This window comes from Rutidosis leptorrhynchoides, chromosome 8 (assembly GCF_046630445.1).
Source record: "Rutidosis leptorrhynchoides isolate AG116_Rl617_1_P2 chromosome 8, CSIRO_AGI_Rlap_v1, whole genome shotgun sequence".
Classification (NCBI taxonomy): Eukaryota; Viridiplantae; Streptophyta; class Magnoliopsida; order Asterales; family Asteraceae; genus Rutidosis; species Rutidosis leptorrhynchoides.
In genome coordinates this window covers 44,709,562-44,734,292 of record NC_092340.1, presented here as the reverse complement: position 1 = coordinate 44,734,292, position 24,731 = coordinate 44,709,562, and the positions used below count along the sequence as shown (strand labels likewise).

The window sequence follows — 24,731 nt, the reverse complement described above, 5'->3', positions numbered from 1 at the left end:
TAAACCATACATGGCTTGTATAAAACGTCTATAGAAAAACGTAATATCATATAACGAAGTGTATTTAACTTCGTATGGAAGTTTCATCACAGTCCCTAAGGACTTCTACTTTTTATCAGACTTTGATCATAAGTGTTGCGACCTTTACAGATGAAACATGTGTGTTGATTCCCAAATCCAAAAAATACACATCATATTCTTTAATGAAAGCTTCACAAACATACTGATTTTTTTCAAAGAACCTTATTGTAATGTAATCGTTGTTTTTTAAATGATTGGTATCATTTAATATAAGCCATATCTATAAGCCTCCCATCAACCTGTCTAAGTACGTTAATAGCTTCAGGAGACTGTGTTATAACTGACTGGAATATAGTAGGTAAACTTTCTAAGTCCGACATGAAAGTTCACCATCGGCGGTAATTTGTTTGTTGGGCTGAAATCTTAGTTAACCAATTGATAACTCATATTTATTCTAAAAAGTGATCCAACAGTGTTTGTATATCAACTTGAGCTGTATCTAACCCATACTAAAATATGACAATTTCAGCCGTACCAGTTTTGAAACGTTTTTCAACCTACCCATCTTGCCACATATAGTTATCGACCTATTACTTAAGTGTATGCAGCCGCTATTAGTGATCTAGTTCTTATTTCCTTTTCTTTCCCATATAGATCAAAAACTTATCGTTAGAAGAATTAACAAAAGATTTGGAAGCCTTACTTCTGTTCCAACACATACTTATAACAGTGTCAACAAATTTCTCCCCACTTTCTTCAACAACGCATATAAGCTTCCCTCCCTTCCTAAATTTTTAACATTTCGATATAAACGAAACGCGGACAAATTCCGACCCGCCTACAATAAACAAACAAAAAATTAACATTAATCCTACCTCAAATACCCCAATCACAACAAAAAAGTCATAAATTTAAAGCCTTCAATTTTGTTCACATATTTTATCAAACAAATGATGTACATGAGAACCCCCATTGTTAATTCATTTCAATTCAATCCTAAATTGAACAAAGATCAATTTCTTATAATGATTTAATTTATTAATTTATATTTTTTTGAACTAATTTATATTTATATTTGTATAATAAAAGGAATAGGAAACATACTCTGCCGGAAAAAAAAAGTAATGTTGCCGTCATTCCCGCAGTCGGAAAACTCGTCGCATCTAAGGGCGTGGTCGCTGGTAAATGGCCGGATACAGGCCAGATCGGTGGCCGGAAAACTATTTTGACATTGACGGTTAAGAGTAGCGCGATGGCGCGCGGGTGGTCCAGCACCGTTAAAACTTGGTGAGTTAGGTTAGTAAGAGGATTATGAATTTATTGATGGTGGTCAAACCTTTTAGTTCGCAAGAGGAGATCTGAGATTCAAAATGTAACTTACATTATGTAAGGGTGTGGAAGAAGAAGAAGAACGGTTGGGTGAATTGAGAGGCACTCATTTTTGCAGAGCAGATAAGAGAGCTAGGGTTTGGTAGGTGTGATGATAATAACAGATGGAACTAAAAAAGGGAGGTAAGAAGACAGTATGGGACTTGTGAACGGTAACTGTTAATCCTGTTAGTACGACTGTACGAGACACTGGAAATTGATTATTTTTTTTTTTTCCAGCGAAAATGGATCAATATATTAAATGTTTTCATCAAATCGATGAAACTAGTGGAGTAGCCCTCGCTCCGCGTCGGGACTCCGTTTCGGATATAATTTGTTGTTTTTGGTTCGTAAAATTATTTCGTGTTTAATGGTTATGTCGGTTAAACCTATCCCAAATCGTACGGAAATTTAAAGGCGGTTAAAAATTTAGGTGGATTTGTTGGGGAGTTTTATGAAAAATAAAGGAGGTTACGATTTGGCCCTTGAACTTTAACTTTAGACCCCTATGGAGTTTACATTTTTTACCCTAGGAATTTACATTTGGCGCCCTAAAGCTTATAATGGTTCTCAATGTTTAGTGTGATGTCATTGTGGGTACAACCTTTTTGCACGACGTATAAACGATTAAAGCATGGGGAAGAACTATTCATAAAGTCTTTGCCTTTTAGAGATGTAGAGAATAATATATATATATATATATATATATATATATATATATATATATATATATATATATATAATGAATTACGTAGTTAATTTATAATAAGAAAAAAAGTTAAATAATAATAAAGTGAAAACTTATATAGTTGATTTAATATAATAATAATAATAATAATAATAATAATAATAATAATAATAATAATGAATAGTTGTTAGTTAGTAAAAATTATGGAATCGATTTATAATGAATGAGAACTGTAATGGTTAAAGTATAAAATGTGAAAACTATGTGGTAAGTTTGTAAAAGCTATAAAGTTAAGTGTTATAAAGAGTGGGGTTGAATTGTGAAAATATAAAAAATTTGAGGGGTGTTTGTGAAACTAATGTAGCTACTATTCATTTGATGTATATCATTTAATAATAATAATAATGAATAGTTGTTAGTTAGTAAAAATTATGGAATCGATTTATAATGAATGAGAACTGTAATGGTTAAAGTATAAAATGTGAAAACTATGTGGTAAGTTTGTAAAAGCTATAAAGTTAAGTGTTATAAAGAGTGGGTTTGAATTGTGAAAATATAAAAAATTTGAGGGGTGTTTGTGAAACCAGTGTAGCTACTATTCATTTGATGTGTATCATTTAGATATGTAGAGTAATAACAATTACAAATGCATAAAGCTCGGCTAGATTAATAGACAATAAGAAAAATACTAAGCCGAACAACATAGAAGCCGGGATTATATTCCCATACATAAAATTGATGCGAATAACATAATTTATAAAAAAATGCTCACGAGAAAACTTTGAGCTTGATTTGTCGGACGATCGACCTCCAACACGTATAATTGCCATTGAAAACGAAATCATTCCTTACTAACCACAAGAACCAAAGCGTCGCCAGGCCAATTAACCTCCAAAACTTTTTATCCCCAATGCCCGTACCGTGGAACCAATCACAAGAAAATTCTAAAATAGATTTTGGGATCACCCATCTAACGATCCACCAATTAAAGAGATCGGACTAAATGCGGGAGAATATGCCTTTGGATGAGAGTGACTTTGACAGGAATACAACGAATACACGCCAACCAATGGAAGATGGCAATCTTAGAAGGAACTCGGTTATTCCAAACGAGATTTTTCCAAACTTGTAAATTTGAATTATCCGCGATAACAAGCAATCTCATAGCTTCCACCACATTAAAAACCCCGGAAGAGGAAGGCATCCAAACAACTCTGTCTTCGCCTACAGAAGGCCTAAAACTAGTGAGGTCCCTTAACAACTCGGAAAGCAGCACCCATGATTGATAAGTGATTGGGCCCTGAAAGTGGAAGGTCCAGCCCAATAGATTCAAACAGGCCGCATCCTGCCAGGATGTTTTAACACAGGAGGTTTGTTTCGAGCATATAGAAAACAGAGCAGGATAGCGATCTTTTAGTGTAAAGTCTCCAACCCAATTATCAAGCCAAAATAAAATTTGAGAGCCGTCGTGGAGACGCCATTTCCAACAACTCGGACCAACTAAGTTCATCATATTATCCTCATTGCTAAGATTAAGACTAGAAATTGTAATTGAAAATGGTTGACAAAGACACCCGCCATTTGACCTTTATTTATATTGCCTAGGCCTCGGGTGTTCCATGAGGCTAACCTCATACTTTCGACAATTTAGTTGGCAACTCTTCGGCCGCCAACTTGTCCATCACACTATTATTGTGATTATTTTGCCAACTTGATTCATACACACTATTATTGTGATTATTTTGCCTCTATTCATTATATTGTGACCATTTTTTTTTCTTTTTCGAAAAAATAGGATTAAATTAATAGAAATCGATACCTTCATTATATTGTGACCATTTAAATGAGTGTGAGAATGTTGACATTAAATATGGGGTAAAATAGTTAAAATGCAATAAATAGTGTGTATGGATCAATTTATAGTGTGTTTGTATCACTAATGAGTTGGTATAAAAGTATAATCTATCTATATCTATATCTATATCTATATCTATATTATATATAATAACAAAGTCAACTTTTGCTAATCAATTTTTAAAAATTTTAAATGAAGAAAAAATAACCATTGGATTAGAAGGAAGCATTTAATATTAACCATTAATGAGCTTGATCACTCATAAATTGTCTCCCTCATCTTTTTCTATTGTTTAATGACAATTATACCAATAAAAAACAATTTACATTATCAAACAAACACGGGGTACCGAGTAGCTAATCAATTATACAAAAACTTCGAGAGCAGAGCGTTGGCAGAAAAAAATTAGGGTTCCTAAATCCTAATCCAGTTTTTGCAAGTCCTCTATAGGAATATCAAAATCGTAAGACTTATTTTTCCGATATCAAAATCATTATCGAAAATAAAATCCATTCAATCTGCTCTAATTTTTATATGATCGATTAAATCTTCTAAAAAATCTAGACATACTATGTCCGTCTTATTATCCCTTAATTTAGTGAACATACATTTAAGTGATCAATTAGGAGTGGCTAAATGGGATGTTTAAGTGGACGAAAACACTTTTTAGGTTGCACAAAATGGGGAGGGTTGAGCTAAAAGGTGAATACATTGAATTCTATTTATTCGATTACTCGGTAATAGAATTTCAGTTTGCTCAAAAATTTATAGATGGTGGATGGATTTGCAAATATACAAAAATGTGGGGATGTTGCAATGTTGTAATATAATGCCAGCATTGCCAATATGCGGGTCTAATTATCTTGTACTGTACTGTAATAACAACTAAAGTGCATTAAATTATATTATATTAGCTTTAAAACTATTGTCTAACATATGTACATTCATATTAGTTTCCTGGGTATTGAATTTCTATACGATTTTATGCAATTCTATAGTTTTAAACACCCTAGGTTCAAAATTAGTACTTATGTATAGTGCATGTGCTGTTTTGCTTATTTTTTTCTTAGGCAAACAAAAAGATTACTTTAGTACGGTCATGTACTTATTATATACTTGGTTAATGTGTTGTGTTGCTTATAACAGTTGGTTCAAGATTTATAATAAAGCTATTTTAAAAAATTTCAGAACACCTACTATGGCATGTATACATCATGTTTATTTTATTAAGTGGGTGGAGGTACATCTCATCGCCAATTCCATGTATATATATTCTTATTAAATTGGTGATTCTTATTAAATAACCATTGTTAATTTCATCCTTTTTGAGTGATTTTGTGCTGCTTGAATCCGTGATCATTTATAGTATTTGTGTTGTTTGAATCCGTTAGTATGAGCTGCATAAGTCACTTTTGGTCAGCAATTCTTAGAAGGTCTCTTTCTTGTGCTTCAATAATATTACAAGATATCTTTTCTTTCCTGAACATGGTTCATTGCTTAAGTAATTTAATTTGGTGATTAGTATTAATTTATGTAGTGTACTCTTTGATTCGTGTATAAGTTGCAAGTTTTAGTACTTTATAAAGGAGTGATATTAAGTTGTTAAAGAAAAATCTAATTGTCAAACGTGTCATTTGGTGATATTCAATTGTTAAAGAAAAATCTAATTGCCACCCGTTTACTTTTTAACTTAGCCATATTTTTTATATGTGTGTTGATATTTCAACTTCTGATTATGATAAATCCACTTTTAGCATGCTTCTGTGTATGTACAATAGAGGTACCTAATTTATAAAAGTGTTTGGATTTATCAAAAATCAAAATTAAAAGTGGATCTATCACTTCCCTTCCCTTTTTATATGTAATCCATTAGTTTACTCTCAATCAGTTTTTTAATCTATGATTTTGTGAAATGTAGATTGCGGAATTGACAAACAAAGAAGTTGATGATCATACTCCCAATTACCTAAGCTTTACCTTGGCAATTTATTTGGCAACTTCACAATGTCACCATGCATGTAATAACCTATAACGATCATTTCTTTTCATTTTTATGTTTATTTATTTTCTATTCAATATCTCACGTTGTTAAAAATTCTGTTATTGCAGATGTGAAGACCGATGAGATGTATTCTCAGATCTTTATATGCGCTCCCGCTTTATCGTTGATGGGGAAGGCTTATTTATATACAATATCCATAACGATATAAGGAAATGAAAGAAGTTATGTCTATTGAAGTTGTTTATTTTAGTTCACCATATAGTGAAGTTTCTTATCCGTTCAATTTTTATTTTTCCGAGTACATAATCAAATAGTACAAGGTGGTTAACATAGTGAATGATTAGTATGTATAGTTCCATGCTTCAATTTTGCAAATTTATAATATAACTAGACTTATTACCAAAGGTTTCATGCTTAATCCCGCGAAATCGCGGGTTATAAACTAGTATAATATAATGTAATAGTGATATATGTATATGTATAATTGTATGAGTTGTTAAGGGTGAGGTTTGTGTTGGTTCTAAACTTCTAATCATGTGTTGAGAATGTTTCTGATTCTTAAGAGTAGAGATTAAGTACTTGTAATTCGAAACTGTTGGGTGTTTTAAAAAACTTTAATACAATTTTGTATTTGTATCATGTTTCATGTACCGTTGAAGTTGTCTTTTAACCATAACATTAGAATGTATTTACGTGTGCAAAGAAAAATAAGAAAAAAAGAAACGCTTTACGTGGGACTCAAACCCACAACCACGTGGTTTATAGCCACGTGCTCTACCAACTGAGCTTGAACGGCTACTTCTCATCTTGTGTGACGACCCGGAAATTTTTGACCAAATTTAAACTTAATCTTTATACGATCTCGACACGATAAGCAAAGTCTGTTAAGTTAGAACTCAAAAATATTGAACTGCGATTATATAATTAGTTAACCTTTGACTATCACCGACGATTCACGAACAATTGTTATAAATAAATGTGTGTATATATATATATATATAAATATAAATATATGTGTATATATAATAGTAAGAAATAATAAAATGTCAACTAATCAGTAGAATTGAATATGTAAATTAATATATAATATAAAAAGGTTGTTATTAAAATAAATCTATAGATATGATTTTTATACATAAATATTATTATACGTATATTATAATATATAAAAATTTACAAATAATAATTATTCATAATAAAAAAATGGTTATGTTATAGGTAATTTCAAGTTAAGGTATGAATTTTAATAATATGATCATTACTTCCTGTATTATTATTAATAGTAACATTAATATTTGTATTATTAATAATATTATATCTAATATAAACTATATATATATATATATATATATATATATATATATATATATATATCAATATATTCGAGTTGTTACATTATTATTAATATTATTATTATCGTTGCTAATATAATTATTATTACAACTAATAGTAAAAATTATAATTATAGTATTATGATTAATACTAGTATTATTATTGAACATTATTATTACCATTATCATTTAGAATTATTATTATAAATATTAGAAATTGATAAAATTTATTAATATTATCACTAATAATATTATTACAATTTTTTTATTTTTTTTATTATTATCTAATAGTATTATTATTATAATTATTAATATGTTATTATTAATATTATTATTATTATTATTAATTAATAACTAAAAATATACCACAAATATATACAAAATCGGTTTGAAGTCGTTATCTAGCTTATTTGATCTGTCTGCTTAATTGAATTCATTAAACTGAATAATACAAATTTGTCAACAATCGTATTCGCTTTTTTTTTCTTTTCTGTACTCGTTGTCTGATTAAAGACAAATCGACACTCACATTATTATATTTAATCAATTAGCTCAAACGTTAACAATCATTCAATTCGTAATTTCCTTTATCATTTATCAATTATCAAATTACTGCTGTATGGGTAATTAAATAGAAAATTGAAGAACACAGTCGTATACCCTGTTTTGAACCAAGAATTTCAATAGCTCAAATTCGAATCAAATTTCAAAAACTATTAATGCAGTTTTGTAAGGAATCATTCATTCAAACTATGTGCAAAGTTTCAAATCCCAATTCTTCGTATCGAATTCAGATTTTGAAGTCAAAGTTTTAATTCAAAAAGTCAACCGAATTGTTCATGGTAAAATTCGAACTCTTCCTTATGTTTTAAGTTTAATTGATGATCCATAAAGTATCTAGGAATGATTTATAACTTAATTCATCTAGAAATTGTGAGCTAAAACATCCTGAAATTTGAATTTGATGTTAGAGTTTATGGTGTTATTGACTGGGATAGGTAACGTCCCAAATTCGAATAAATTTTTGAAATTTAGAAATTCAGTTGTGATTGAAATCAAGGCTTGATGATATCTGCAAAACCTCATAATCAAATTCCTTTTATCAAGTCCTAATTTTAGAGTCAAAGCTACTGTCTAAAAAGTCAAATAAATTGTTCAATGAACGAATTCAAATTAAGTGTTTTGATTCAAGTTCGATTGTTAATTCATGTACGTTATATAAACAATTTACCACTTAAGTCATGTTGAAACCTTAGTCTAAAAACATCCAGATTTTAAAAATGCGAATTTAGTTCTTGAGGATCAAACACGAATACTTGCTGCTGCTAAATTTGTTTTCTGTTTAATCAATACTACAACATGGGATTGTTTCTGTTTTGTTGAAAGTCTTAAAATCAAACAAATAATTAGTGGTTAGTGTGGATCTTTCTATTGGGTCGATTTATAATATGCTGAGATAAAGAAGAAGAAAAAAAAGAGAATTAAGAAACAGGTTATATGAATTAAATTGGGGCATTAATCAGATAATGGGCAACAGCCCAACGGTTTAGAGGGATGACGGGTTTTCTTGAGGTCACGGGTTCGAGCCCTGCTCGGGGCAAAAAAAAATTAAATAAGCTTTTCAAAGGTATTTTCAAATTTTAAAATTTTTATTATTATTATTATGGTATTTATTATTATGATTATTATTATTATTAATATTATAAATATTATTATCATGCTTGTAAGTAATATAATTATTATTATCATTATTATTATTATAATTATTAGTACTGATATTATTATTATTAACATAAGTATTACTAGAAATATTATCCTTGATATGATTATTATCATTATTAGTATTGTTATTATTGAAAATTATTATTACCATTGCCATTTTTACTAAAATTATCCATTGGTTATCATTAAAATTATTCTTAATACTAAGTATCATTATTATTAATAGTTAGTATTAGATTTATCATTTAACATTAATATTAGTATTAGTAGTAATATGGCTATTTTTATAGCTAGTATTATTATCAGTACAATTAGTATTATTATCAATAGTATTAGTAACATTTTTGTAACTATTAATATTATTATTAACAATATCAATATTATTATTATTAATATTATTATTTTTAATAAAGTTATTATTGTTATTATTATTAGTAAATCATTAATATCAAAACTGTCATTTTTAAGCAGATAAATATTTTGTACATAAAATATACTTATTACATATACTATAATTATATTAAAATTTCACATAACTATATATATCAAACCTACTAATATTATTTATATAAATACTTACAAATAACAAACTATCAATTTTTAAATATAACATTAAATAAGTATGTATATAAATATAGATATATTAATATAACTATATAAATATTAACCATTTTTGAATATATACACAAATTAAATATATATAATATATAAATTAAGGATATAATAAATAAATTGGTTCAATTACGATTATGTGTTTTAATATATATATATATATATATATATATATATATATATATATATATATACAAATGATATAGGTTCGTGAATCCGAGGCCAACCCTGCATTGTTCAATATCGTCATATGTATTTTTACTATAAAATACAGAATTGTGAGTTTCATTTGCTCCCTTTTTAAATGCTTTTGAAATATATATTTTTTGGACTGAGAATACATGCGCTGCTTTTATAAATGTTTTACGAAATAGACACAAGTAATCGAAACTACATTATATGGTTGGATTATCGAATCGAATATCACCCTTTTAGCTTGGTAGCCTAAGAATTAGGGAACAGGCACCCTAATTGACGCGAATCCTAAAGGTAGATCTACGGGCACTAACTCCCCCCATACTGGAAAATGGTATGCTTTAGTACTTCGAGTTTATATTATACAGATGGATTTCTGTTTTGGGGATATTCTATATGCATGATGTTAATGTCGATTACCAGGTGTTCAATCCATATGAATGATTTTTATGCAGATCAATATTAATGGAAATGAAAATCTTGTGGTCTATTAAAATTATGGAAATGATTGATTATGATAAATTAATGAACTCACCAACATTTTGGTTGACACTTTAAAGCATGTTTATTCTCAGGTATGAAAGAAATCTCCCGATGTGCATTTGCTCATTTTAGAGATATTACTTGAAGTCATTCATGACATATTTCAAAAGACGTTGCATTCGAGTCGTTGAGTTCATCTAGATTATTATTAAGTCAATTATTAGTTGGATATATTATGAAATGGTATGCATGCCGTCAACTTTCGATGTAATGAAAGTTTTTCTTTTAAAAACGAATGAAATGTTTGTAAAATGTATCATATAGAGGTCAAGTACCTCGCGATGTAACCAAATGTAATGTATTCGTCCAGATGGATTAGGACGGGGCATTAGATCTTGTGTTATCATTACAATTTGCAATTTAACATAGGGTGTGTTTGCAACGCAGCTTCTAAGAGTTTATGGGAGCTTAAGTTTATTTTTTTTTCATAAGCTCCAGCTTCTAGTCTTGTTTGATATACAAATATTTCAGAGCTTATGAAAAAATAAGCTAGTTGAAGTAGCTTATGAAAATAAGTTAGGAAACTTATGGAAGTAAAATTACATTATTAGCCCCTAAATCATTATTTATCATTTATATTTTATCCTTTTATGTCATTTTACATACATAAGCTCAAGCTACTTTATCAAACACTTATAAAACATAAGCTCCAGCTTCTAGCTTAAAAAAAAAAACTCCAGCTTCCAGATCTAACTACAGCTCCACCTCCAGCTACAATCTAGTTTCACCCAAACACACCAATAACCTAGATATCTATATCTATAGTTTCTTTTAAAATTCTATAATAATGATGTTATTAATAGGCTATTTTCTTTGTTAAGAAAAAAATTCTAGACCCTTAAACTGATGTCATTAATCTAATTATTATTTATTTGATATATAAATTAAATATAAATAATAAAAATAAAACCCTTACCTCTCAGGTCTGACATGTACGCATGCTTTCAAATCTCAAAAAACCATAAATCTTTCAATTCCATCAATTCTAAGAAACAAGACCAGGCGATCGATGAATTCAAACCCTAAAATGGCAGGCGCTTTAAACTTTAAGCCTATCCTTATTCAAGACGAATTCAATTAAAACCACACACAAAACCAGGCGATCGATGGCTTCCATAAAATCAATCGAATGATTGATTGCATAAAAATCAGGCGACGAAGATTCGAGGGTTCCGACAATCTTTATTAAATATCTTTCCATTCCAAAATTGGTCTGAAATCCGGTATTATCATTTGAATTTTTCAGTAATCTCATTAAATTTATTAAACTAATCTGCTCAAAGCTAATCAAAGCAACTTTTTTTTTTTTTTTTTTTTTTGGAGTATGAAGAATAACCTAATCTGCTCAAAGGTAATCAAAGCATTTTTATTTTTCATTAATTTTTAATATTATGTACAGTATTATCTTTTTCCTTTGTTGAATGAATCTCCTAATGATCAATGAACTTCTGATGTTAATATTGATCTGCATTGTAGGAAACATTATAAAATCGATTAATCGCAGATTTAGTTTTAACTTGGTAAGTTCAATCACTTAAATTTCAGTTTGTGTAGCATCTATCATTGAATCAAGCATCATGAATGTAATGTACGTATTTTGACCTAACGATAATGTGAAAGTGTTATACTCAGAGGCGGAGACAGGGGATGTTTAGGGATGCTTTGCATCCCCCAACTCTTCAAATAAGCGAAATATAGTGTTAAAAATTGTATATTAGTTGAAAATATCCCCCAACAAATAAACATAAGCATCCCCTAATTCATCCCCTATCCGTGAATCATCAAATTTTGCCCCAAAACCTACATATTTTGCTCAAAATCATCAAATTTTGCTCAAAAATCTCCAAATATACCCCAAAAATTTCATAATTTGCCTAAAAACCTCCATTTTCCCCCAAAACCTCCATATTTTGCCCAAAAAAATTGCTAAGTTTTTTTTTGCCCGCGATGAAAAAAAATTACTGCTTCCGTCACTGTTCATAAGCATCCCCTATTCTGTATTCCTGGCTTCGCCTCTGGTTATACTGTTATTGTAAATGATAAATGTTTCAGCAATTGTGTTTGTATCATCTAGGGTCGATTACAACTTCATCTCAAGTTTAATTTGTAATGTAGGTATGCAGTACATTGTGAATTTAATTAACATATTTTTCCCTAACGCGAATGCTGGAATTTGACTGTAGATAATAGATGTTACTAAAATTATGCTTATATTATTTATATATATACTCTCAATTAAATTAATACTATTATTATAAAAATATTATTATTATTACAATTTTGACTTCCTATGGCGTATTATAAATTCAGGTTTAGTTTATTTTTTTTATTATGTATACAGTCCCTACTTTGATTGTGCAACTTACAGCTAATGTATACAATCATGTTATTTTTGTACATTTGTTTCTTACTACTGTAAGAGTCAACACTAATTACAATGGTTACAAGCACCCATTTTTTCTTGTGTTTTTAATGGGTTACAACCACCCATTTTTTTCTTGTGTTTTTTCTTGTGCTGTTAGGTTAGTATCATCTATAAATTAATACCATAAAGGACAATAGCATTATTTGCAATTGATATTTGATTTTGTTGATTCTTTGTGGCAGGTCTTATTTGGGTCCAACGTTACAATGGCAGTGCAAGATCCTTCATATTTGGTAACCAATATAGTTTTTCATTTGACTGGTTTAAGTACAAAAGGTGGGAAATTGGTCAATTAATACTAGGTTTTAGACTTTTGTTTCTAACATGCATATGTAAAATCAGTAAATTAGTTTTACATGAAACAGTTTTACTTTGTTGAAAGTTGCTTAAAGTATAATTCATCCATAGAACCTATTAAACGGTATTAGGTCTAGGAGTTATACTATTATTAAAATTACATATATATGATATAAAAAAATCTTTATCAAAAATGTAAAGGAATTTGGATGTGAAGTGATTTGGTAACCATTTCAAACAGTCATTTTTGTGATGACCCGGAAATTTCTGACCAAATTTAAATTTAATCTTCAACGTTTCTGACACGATAAGCAAAGTCTATGAAGTTAAATCTCAAAATTTTGAACTATTCAATTACCCTTCGATTGTTCTCAACGATTCGCGAACAATTATATGTAAATAGATACATATACTATAACTTGAAAACGTAACAAAGTGTTAAGTAAATGATACTGTGCATTAAACTTATTGGTTTGATTATCTGATTGATATATTTAACTACGAAGTTAAAAGATTATGCCAAACGATTGAATTAAAAGATATTTATTAAGTCCCTTAAGAATTATAATATTATTACGAGTTTCTGTTATGAGGTCCACGTTGATTTGGGAAATCATTCATGTTTAACAGTATTCGGAATAAATGGTAAAGTGTTTGTTTAAATAACGTAATTTGGACACATACAATAATAAGGAATATTAACTGTTAGAATTAGATATATGAATAAATTGCGATATGTATTTTAAAATGTGTTTAGAAATATTGAGAATAGATATTAACTTGGTTATGAAACGTTTGATAAAAACTATTATATTAATAAATAACGAGACAATGATTTATAGAAGTAAATGACCAAAACACTCGAAAGATTAAGATATACTTTGAGTGGTATAGTTTATAGATAATTTAAGACTATATTTTGACAAAGGTACGAGTCACGAAACGTAAAGTGATAGTTTTCTAAGCATACGAAAATGCGTTCGAGAAACCGGAACCGGGGCATAAGTCGAGTGACAACGTACGAGACATCGGAACGAAAATTTCAAGTCAACTATGCACGAGAATATAATATAATATATAATTAATTAATATAAATTATATAAATTATATATTAATAAATAAATATGTCGACAAACAAGAAAACAAAAGTTTGTGAGCTGGATCAGAGGGCCATGCGATCGCATGGCCTTGATGCCCAAAAACCATGCGATCGCATGGGGTTGGAAATCATGCCACATCTATAAATTCAGTCGAATTCGTTCCAGTTTTGCACACATACATATGACACTCGTATATATATTTATATTATTATTATTATTATTATTATTATTATTATTATTATTATTATTATTATTATTATTATTATTATTATTAAGATTACTATTATTATTATTAATCTTATTATTTTTATTAGTAGTATTATACATAAAATACTACGACGAAGTCATGAGCGTGTCACTTTCAAAATGGGTTTTCTAGCGGATAGAGCTAAGGAAAATATGAGTTATAGCTATGGAGGTTATGGGTAATGTTCATGGGTATTATTCATAAGTCAAACCTAGTGTTTATCATCTCTGTTGCGTCTACGTACTTTCCTGCAATATTGAATCTCAATATTGATACGTGAGCATTCATATCTTATCTTTTATATATTAATTGTGTATCCATGTCTAGTGCTCGAGTATATATATTTATGCATGCTTGTATGCTAAATTTCTTCGTTAAACAGTTTATAATGAAACACGAATTAAATACATATATTACTGGAAAAAGGTATATGATATGCATGTTTTTGGAAAGCTGGCGAAAAATCAATAACTTTTCATTTAGATATCGAATAGTTTCGATGAACGGATTAAAAGATATGATCAACTGAATTATAATTGACGTTAATTGGAATTGCTTTTGAATCTGCAATTAATATTTAAACAACTTGTTTGTAAGATTGATAAATTGGATTTTTGAATATTACCAACCGAGTAAATGAATCCTTATATAAGGTACGTCTCGTTTTGTTGAACTATTGTCAAAATTGACTTTTTGAAATGACTTTTGATAACTTTTGTATGTCGATCTCGAGCATTAGGATTGTGATACACTATGACCTGACCTAGCTTGATAGACATTTATTGACCAACATATGTTCTCTAGGTTGATATCTACGATTATTTGATATTCCGAGTTTCGGTCACATTACGATGAACAACTTTATGTGCTGCTAAGGTGAGTTTCATTGCTCCCTTTTTAATTTCTTTTGCAATATATATTTTTGGGCTGAGAATACATGCAATTTATTTTAAACGCAATGGATACAAGTACATCGATGTTTAAAGCTAAGGGGTATAAAATACTATTAAATTTTATAAGAAAATACTATTAAATACGATACAATTTTACACAAGATATTTATTTATTTATAGAATGGATATACTTAAACCTTGCTACAACACTTATAGGCAGTGTACCTAATCGTACAGTAGTGTAGTTTTTAGTAAGTCCGGTTCGTCCACAGGGAATCTTTTAAACAAAGCTTAACGCTATATTAGTTTTAATTTATAAAGATACAAATATATATATAAGTAATATTATTATTATAAAGGGGTTTTTTTTACCGTTTAATGACTGGTTTGTCGATTTTTAAAACTTTAGTCGCAGTTAAAACCTAATGTAAAATATTAAAAATAAATAAAAGACTAAATTTAAAGCGTAAAGTAAATAACGATAACGAAATTGCGATAAATAAAATTGCGATAAAATAAAATTGCGATAATTAAAAAGTACGATAATTAAAAGTGCAATTAAATACAATAATTAGAAGTGCAATTAAATATAAAATAAAGGAAATTAATTATGAAATAAAAGAATTATGCTTTATTTAAACTTCCATAATCATGATGTTTGACGTGTTGATTTTAGTTTTATGCCCATGGGTTAATTGTCCTTTGTCCTGGATTATTTAATATGTCCGTCTGGTTTTTGTCCATAACAGTCCATCAGTCATAAATATAAAGTGCGAGTATCCTCGTCAAATTATCCTTATACCCGAAGTCAAATATTTCAACTAATTGGGGATTCGAATTGTAACAAGGTTTTAATACTTTGTTTAATGTTTAATGAATACAACAGGTTATCAACTGCGTGTAAATCAAGGTTTTACTACTTTGTTAACAATTACACCAATTACCATTGAATGTAATTCACCCCTGTTTCAACAAGTCTATTAACTATTAATCCAGTTTCGTGTCCGGTAAAATGAATAATTATTGGTATTTATAGATATCCCGCCCACCGTACCCAGTCAAGCGTATGTGGTTATATATAAATACGTCGAATTATAAGTTTGTATATTAAATTAACAAGGTATTGTTTAGTTAATATAAAACCCATTAATAGCCCATAATCTAATTTCCACAAGTGTCGTTCTTTTATCCAAACTCCAATTATGGTACAAAGCCCAATTACCCAATTTTAGTAATTAGCCCAACATCATGATTACTTCGATTTAAATAAGCATAATAATAACTTAGCTACGAGACATTAATATAAACATAACTTACAATGATTAAAAATAGCGTAGCGTTACACGGACAGAATTTCGACTTACACCCTTACAACATTTGCTAACATACCCTTATTATTAGGATTTAAAATTAAAATTAAAATATAAATTTATATATATATATATATATATATATATATATATATATATATATATATATATATATATATATATATATTCGTATATATTGAGAGAGAGATAGATTATGGATATATTTTACGTCGAATTGCGCTGGCTTTTATAGGGATTTTCAAACTTTGGGGCTCCGCGACTCGCGGCCTTTTTCTTCTTCAAACTCCGCAACTCGCGGAGTTCGTAAAACCAGCTCACACCATTTTGTCTTTTAATTTGCCGACTGTTTATATATAATATAATATATATATATTAATTTTAAGAATTAATTATTTATTATATTATATTCATGTGCATAGTTGACTTGTAATTTTTAGTCCATTGCGTCGAGCGTTGAGAGTTGACTCTGGTCCCGGTTCCGGATTTTTGAACGTCCTTGCGTACAATTTAATATCTTGTACTTTGCGTTTTGAATCTTGTACTCATGTAATTCTGAGACGTTTCTTATCAATAATTGGAACCTCTTTGATTGTATTTTGTACTTTTGAGCTTTTTGGTCGTTTGCGTTTTCAATTCGTCGAATTTGTCTTTTGTCTTCACCTTTTATTATTTAAACGAAAATCACTTGTAAATAGAACAACTGCAACTAAAAGCTTGTCTTTCTTGAGGAATAATGCTATGAAATATATGTTCGTTTTTAGCATTATCATACATACTTAATTCTACACTGAGTTTGAACCGAAAATCCCTTAGCTTTGGTAACTAGTAGCTGCCAGTACATAGGATATGGACTGGTGGGCGCGAATAACAGTATATGGATCTATAGGGCTTGACATCCCCGTCCGAGCTAGAGCGCTAGCCTTTTAACGGACGTGTGTTATTTGAGTTTAGGACACGTTGGTTTGCGTGTATTAAAAAGAATGGGGTATTTATCATTATAACTTTAAAGCTTAGTTACCAGGCTGCTCTGTTATGTAGAATCTATTGATAAACATTTCTGGATGAAACAACTGAAATCTTGTGATCCACCTTTATATACAGATTATGCGAAACACTAAAACTATGAACTCACCAACCTTTGTGTTGACACTTGTTAGCATGTTTATTCTCAGGTTTCCTAGAAGTCTTCGTCTGTTTGCTTATATGTTAGACAAGCTATGTGCATGGAGTCTTACATGGCATATTTTTCAAGGAAACGTTGCATTCACCAAATCATCACCGTGTATCTTATTTTGACTACATTGTCAACGGAAGTACCATTATAAACTATTATTTACAGTGATTGTCTATATGTAGAAATCATCAGATGTCGAAAACCTTTGATTTAAATATTCATTTATGGTGTGCCTTTTCAAAAGAATGCAATGTTTACAAAACGTATCATATAGAGGTCAAATACCTCGCAATGAAATCGATGAATGACGTGTTCGTCCATATGGATTTGGAGCGATCGTCACAGTTGGTATCAGAGCGTTGGTCCTAGTGAACCAGGTCTTGAATTAGTGTGTCTAACTGATAATTGTTAGGATGCATTCGTAAGTCTGGACTTCGACCGTAGCTGCATGTCAAAAGTTTTGCTTATCATTTTTTTGTCGGAAATTACCTGCTTATCATTCTTAAGTCTAGACACGTTTTCCTGCATTTATTGCATAAATAGTGTATAGACAAAAATTCATATCTTAGCGTATCTGTTACTGTAAACTTTTCCTGACATCTTCCGAAAATTTCTCCGTGATTTATGGAATTTGGTATTATATATACATATGTAAATTATGTATTGAAGAATACCAAACTAAATTCTATAATCTAATTCATATCAAAAATCATCTCCCTAATTATACAAGATGGATCCCGTATCTAGTTCAAATTCCTTAAACTCCGACAGTTATTCCGATATGGATATTCACCTGAATTCCGAAGACAGTGTAACCGGAATGGATCAACCAATTAGCCATCATCTATTCTGGATGAATTGGGGATGGGTTCATAGTCTACTTAATCATTGGAGACTAGAAGAAGGTGATCCCTTCCATCCACCACATTACCCTCTTGGCGAAGAGCCTGAAGCACTTACCGGCGAACCTGTTCGAGACACCATTTTCTCTCTCATTTCCAGAGTATCTCGTCACGATAATATACTATCTCAAATTCTGGATCTTATTCATCCGCTCGTCCGAACCGCCAATCATCCCGGTGTAGTAGAAGAAGTCAACGAGCTTCACGCTCGGGTAGTGGCTTTGGAGAATATGGTGCAAAGGTTACAAGCACTAGTAGCATCACCGGCATCAACAGTACCACTAACAACAACACCAACAGTACCATTACCACCACCAACAACATCCGCATCGCAAACCTCAACTTCACAATCTGTTCCACGAGCATCAACGTCATACGCACTGTAGTTACCAAGAAATACCAGCAACAATAACCGATGAAGTATTAACTCATTTCCCCTGAAGAAATTTTATGTATATTTAATATATATGAATTTTGAAATCAAAATAAATCTTTTCGTACTAAGCTATTACGTGTGAATCTTAACTGGTAGGTACTACTCGGTTAGTTCATATTACTAATATGCAATGATGTACATCCTTCCTTAACAACTTAACCATTGTTAACTACAATCTCTTTTTCAACCCAATGAATTCCATTTCATAATAAACCAAGTGTATTAAACAATTACATAATTGATTTTACATTTTCAATTTCGATATACTCGAAACTTTCCAGAAAACATCATCTGTGCCTTGTAAGGTTCACAAAAATTCCCCGAGCATCAACATCCTTCACCAAGGAATAAGAATAAATAATAAAGTATTGATTTCATTAGTGAAATACTCCGCGAAGATTATGTAATCTCTAATGTTTTAGAGATTATTCATTTCTAATTCAAGCCGAAAATCAAATGGGCTTAATATGATATTAACTCATTAAATCTGTATTGCGTCTGAAGAAAATATACATACATATATTTTCATAAAGACTGTAATGAAAAATTCATTGTACAAAGTATTAATTGTGAAATCTTTAACGGGTAGGTAATACTCGAAAAGTATATAAGTTCACAATTAATATGTTACATTGTACATTCTTCAACTTTGATTCACAAATCTATTAATCATGCTCACAATGATACACAATTGTTTTCATACAAATTCAATTACATATTCTGATATTGACAGATCAGAATCCAAGTCATAACTCTGAATTGGTGACATCATTCTTAAATCTCTATATCTTTCAAAGCTATACTTTGATTTCAAAACTGTGCAAGATCCTTTAGCATTGTTTTTACCAAAAATAACCTTGCAATTCTTTTTCAAAGTATCCAGTTTTATCACACTTCCAACCAGTCAACTTCACTTTTCAGATTAGCCTTATTGTAACCTTGACATATACGTTCTTGTTACTGGAGAACCTTTCATGTTCCACCACATTAGCAGTAAATTTACCAACAACCTCATTGATCCTTGATCTTCCGAAAAATCCTTATACTCATTGAAACCCTATCATGTACTCATTCATATCTTGTAACAATAATTGCTATACCAACTACCGGGAATTAGCAATCAGAGCTTCCTTGGGCGGCAGTAAAACTCCCCCACTCGAAATTCAGCTCTACATTCTCACCGCCAAGATGATAACATCCCGCAGAAATCACCATTCCACAACACACACATAATCATTCTCATCACTGATCATAAACATCGAATGACTGCAAATTCACTTTAGGTTCTCAGAGCCGTCGTACGAAATTACAAGAGATGTCGTACACGCGACGACTTCGTACCTTCATACCATACATCACAATCGACTGCCTTAATCGTTCACAAAGCGAACTCCACCAAAGTCCCACATACGTCTCTATGCCTAAGCATACGCCACTCCGATTAATCAGTCGTGCATCTCAGTCGAGATCACCCGACCTTCCACGCAACGAACCTTTATCAACAATTGCTCACTCTCATGGAGAAGAGTGACCAATCCGACACAATAATTGCATCGACCGCAACATTAACACTTCATCATAGCTTTCAGCCTAACCGACCATTAAGTCCACCACTGGTTCACCGGTCATCTTGACTCGTCTATCACTTAAGAGCAACAAGATTCGCTCATTCCTCACTTTACAAGAAGTGTTTACCGCAATGCTCTTAAACTTCGACTCTCACAACCGTCGAATCACTATCACTTGTCGATCACTCTTGTATTCTCCGCCGCTTCCAAGGGCATCACACGGTCACCCTAAGCACAAAGTGATCACACCACTTCCGGAGTTGAACATTACACTAGCAGGTATAAAGAGGCACCTGACGCCGTGTCATGCAGACTCCCACCACATTCAACTGAATTTTAGAAACTCGATCTTTAGGTTCCATACACCCGATGTTACCTATCTCTCCATAATAATGACCCGAAGTCATACCTACTCGGCAACCTTACGGTTTATTGTCTTATCAAAAGTTCCAAGTGATCACACGCTACCCGCAATTTCCACAAGGCCAAACGATATAGCCTCACGAACCCTTCGTTTAACACTAAAGAGATGCTTGGAAACACTAAGTCTGACACCCTTCCGCACATTGGCACACCCAAAACATCAAGGGGTATTCCGTTAGGAATGTTACCCTATAATCCACAACACGCTAACACACTATGCAATCACCGTCATACGGGTCCCACTCCTATGAGTTTAACAACCCGAAGACTCCTCAGTTCGCCAATTCCAAGGTGACTCACAACTAGAATCCGAACACGATTCTCTAACCACACACTCTACCGAGTGTAACCCCAAACTACATTCATTAGACTTGTCGCATCCCATTACGGAATTCAAGTCCTCGTCATGCACGCACGCACACATAAGTCGGTCATCCTAGTTACGATGGGTAACTACAACCAATGACGATCTCAAATAATGCACCCACTACGTAGGGTGACTAATTATGCACCAAACTCGTGAGTTGGCTCACTCACTTAACTAACCAAATCCACCGTAACAATTTCCGACTCGCAACGAACCCGATGTGACTACACGCACATCACCCGAGACAACTATACCCTAGGAACCAATAAAAGATTCCTAATTCGTTCCGTTCTACCCCAACCATGCCACGTTTCCTCCGTTCGGTACTTTTCATGTCATGCTTAGTGTCAAGATACACTTTCGTAATAATGGTGATCGGTCACTATTACAAATACGTACCTTACCATTTTCACATGGTCACACAAAGTACTTTACTCGGACTGAAGCAACATTCACACAAAATAACACGCGATATTTCCTAGTACCCGAATGACCAAAGTCCTTAACGCGAACTTGATCACTCAAACCGCCAAATATTCGAATCTCTCCAATATATTCGTCCCTAGGACACCGCACAAAATAGATACCTGTATATATACCCATATACAATATAAATACTAAATGTACACAAGTACACCGCAACAACAAGTCAACCTACAACCTAGGTGACTATCACTAAAATAACGTCCAAGTTCGCCTACTTACATTAGGCACTAGCTATCTAAGGCACTAATTCACAGCGAAGTAAGGCCCCACATAATCATACTTTGGACAATCACTAGTCCTAGTTAGTTACCTATTCTAAGGCACTAACAATTTTTAATCCGACCCGTATTCTTACAAGTCCCGCAAATAACGCACAACCATCAATAAGTCTAAGACTAGGCACCTATTCCAAGGTCACCTAATTCCCTTAGACTATGCTCTGATACCACTTGTAACGACTCAACCCGTTATTCAACCAAATATGCAGCAAAAGATTTTTTTATATAACAGAAGGGTGCGCGGTGCGCACCACTGCCTGTGCGCGGCGCGCACAAGGCCCTGGACAGTTCTGATCAAAATTCCATTTCCACGCGGAAAGATTTCCTGCTTTCCAACACCTTTAGACTAAACACTTTTCACAACATTTTATATTAAGTAAAACTAACACATTTCAATAATAAAACAAGTTTTACGACACCGGGCCCACATCGGCCCGAATTTCACTTTTTCTTACAAACTACATGTTCAACCTAATATACATTTGGACGAGTTAGGACTCTATAACCCAACTCGATACCAAGAGCATAATCCCAAGGATCTACCAAACCCCCAATCCGCGTCCACATCTCCAAAAGCTACCCAATCGAGCCCAAGCGCAGCTATGCAACTAGTCTAACAACTAGCTAGCTTCATAACACAATACCTGTAAAAAGGTAAATAACGAGAGGGTAAGCTAACGCTTAGTGAATGCAATAATTATACATATACATATATAATATACCTACTTGCAAACACTTACACACATACCGCGTACATGCTAGCAACACAATTAGCTTATCACCTCAAATACAAAGCTATTAACCTCCAATACCACAAGCTGAAAGGACCCGTTCATATACATTATAAACGATTCACAATAGTTGATTGCATTGCGAGGTATTTGACCTCTATATGATACATTTTACAAACTTTGAATTCGTTTTTAAAAGACAATTTTTCTTTACTTCAAAAATTGACAGGCATGCATACCATTTCATAATATACACTATCCCACTATAAATTGATTTAATAATAATCTTTGATGAACTCAATGACTCGAATGCAACGTTCTTCGAAATATGCTATGAAAGACTCCAAGTAATATCTTTAAAATGAGCAAATGCACAGCGGAAGATTTCTTTAACACCTGAGAATAAACATGCTTTAAAGTGTCAACCAAAAGGCTGGTGAGTTCATTAGTTTATCATAATCATTTATTTCTATCATTTTAGTAGACCACGAGAATTTCATTTCCAGTTCTCATAAATATACGTCCCATGCATAGAGACAAAAATAATCATTCATATGGTGAACACCTGGTAACCGACATTAACTAGATACATATAAGAATATCCCCTATCATTCCGGGATCCTCCTTCGGACATGATATAAATTTCGAAGTACTAAAGCATCCGGTACTTTGGATGGGGTTTGTTAGGCCCAATAGATCTATCTTTAGGATTCGCGTCAATTAGGGTGTCTGTTCCCTAATTCTTAGATTACCAGACTTTAATAAAAAGGGGCATATTCGATTTCGATAATTCAACCATAGAATGTAGTTTCAATTACTTGTGTCTATTTCGTCAAACATTTATAAAAGCGCATGTATTCTCAGTCCCAAAAATATAAAGGGTAAAAAGGCAAATGAAACTCACCATATTGTATTTCGTAGTAAAAATTCATATAACGTCATTGAACAAGTGCAAGGTTGGCCTCGGATTCACGAACCTAAATTAATTATATATATTTATGTGTTGGTCAATATTTGTCTAACAAATTAGGCCAAGTCATAGTGTACCACAATCCTAATGCTCGAGACTAATATGCAAAAGTCAACAAAAGTAAATTTGACTCGAAATAATTTCTAAAAATCTATACATGATTAATATATAGTTTAAATATCGTCGTTTTATATTTTTAAATATTTTTAAAAGATTTATTAGAGTAAATAATATAATTTATTTATTAATAAATAAAATTTTATATTAAATTTATATAATAAAATATACTTTTATATATATTAAGTAATAAAATTTATAGGGTTCATTTAATATCATAAAGATAATATGATAGGTATTATTAAAGTAAGTTATTACACGTAGTAAAATATGTTTGTATCACATATTTATTTGATAAAATAATATCTATAATGATAGTAAGTAAAAGTTGTATTATTTTGTAATAATAATTATTATTATAAAAATATCAATATTTATAATTACTAAGATGACATTATGATAAAACGATAATTCTAATTATGATAACTTTAATATTTACGATAATTTTTAATATTATCTTTAAAATAATAATTCTATTTAAAATAATAATAATAATGATATTTTATAGTAACAATGACATTTCTATTAAAATGATAATTTTTGTTAAAATGATAGTTTTAATACTAACGATACTTTTAATAATAATAGTAATGATAAAAATAATAAGAACGATAATTTTATCTAAATCAATATCTTATAATATTTTAAT

At 31.0% G+C, this 24,731-nt stretch overlaps 1 non-coding gene across 1 annotated transcript; it reads right to left on the bottom strand.

The window, feature by feature from the left end:
- Nucleotides 1-6,657: 6,657 nt before the first annotated feature.
- Nucleotides 6,658-6,730, bottom strand: TRNAY-AUA (transfer RNA tyrosine (anticodon AUA)). Its single transcript has one exon. It is a non-coding gene; the product is annotated as a tRNA-Tyr (tRNA).
- Nucleotides 6,731-24,731: the final 18,001 nt, after the last annotated feature.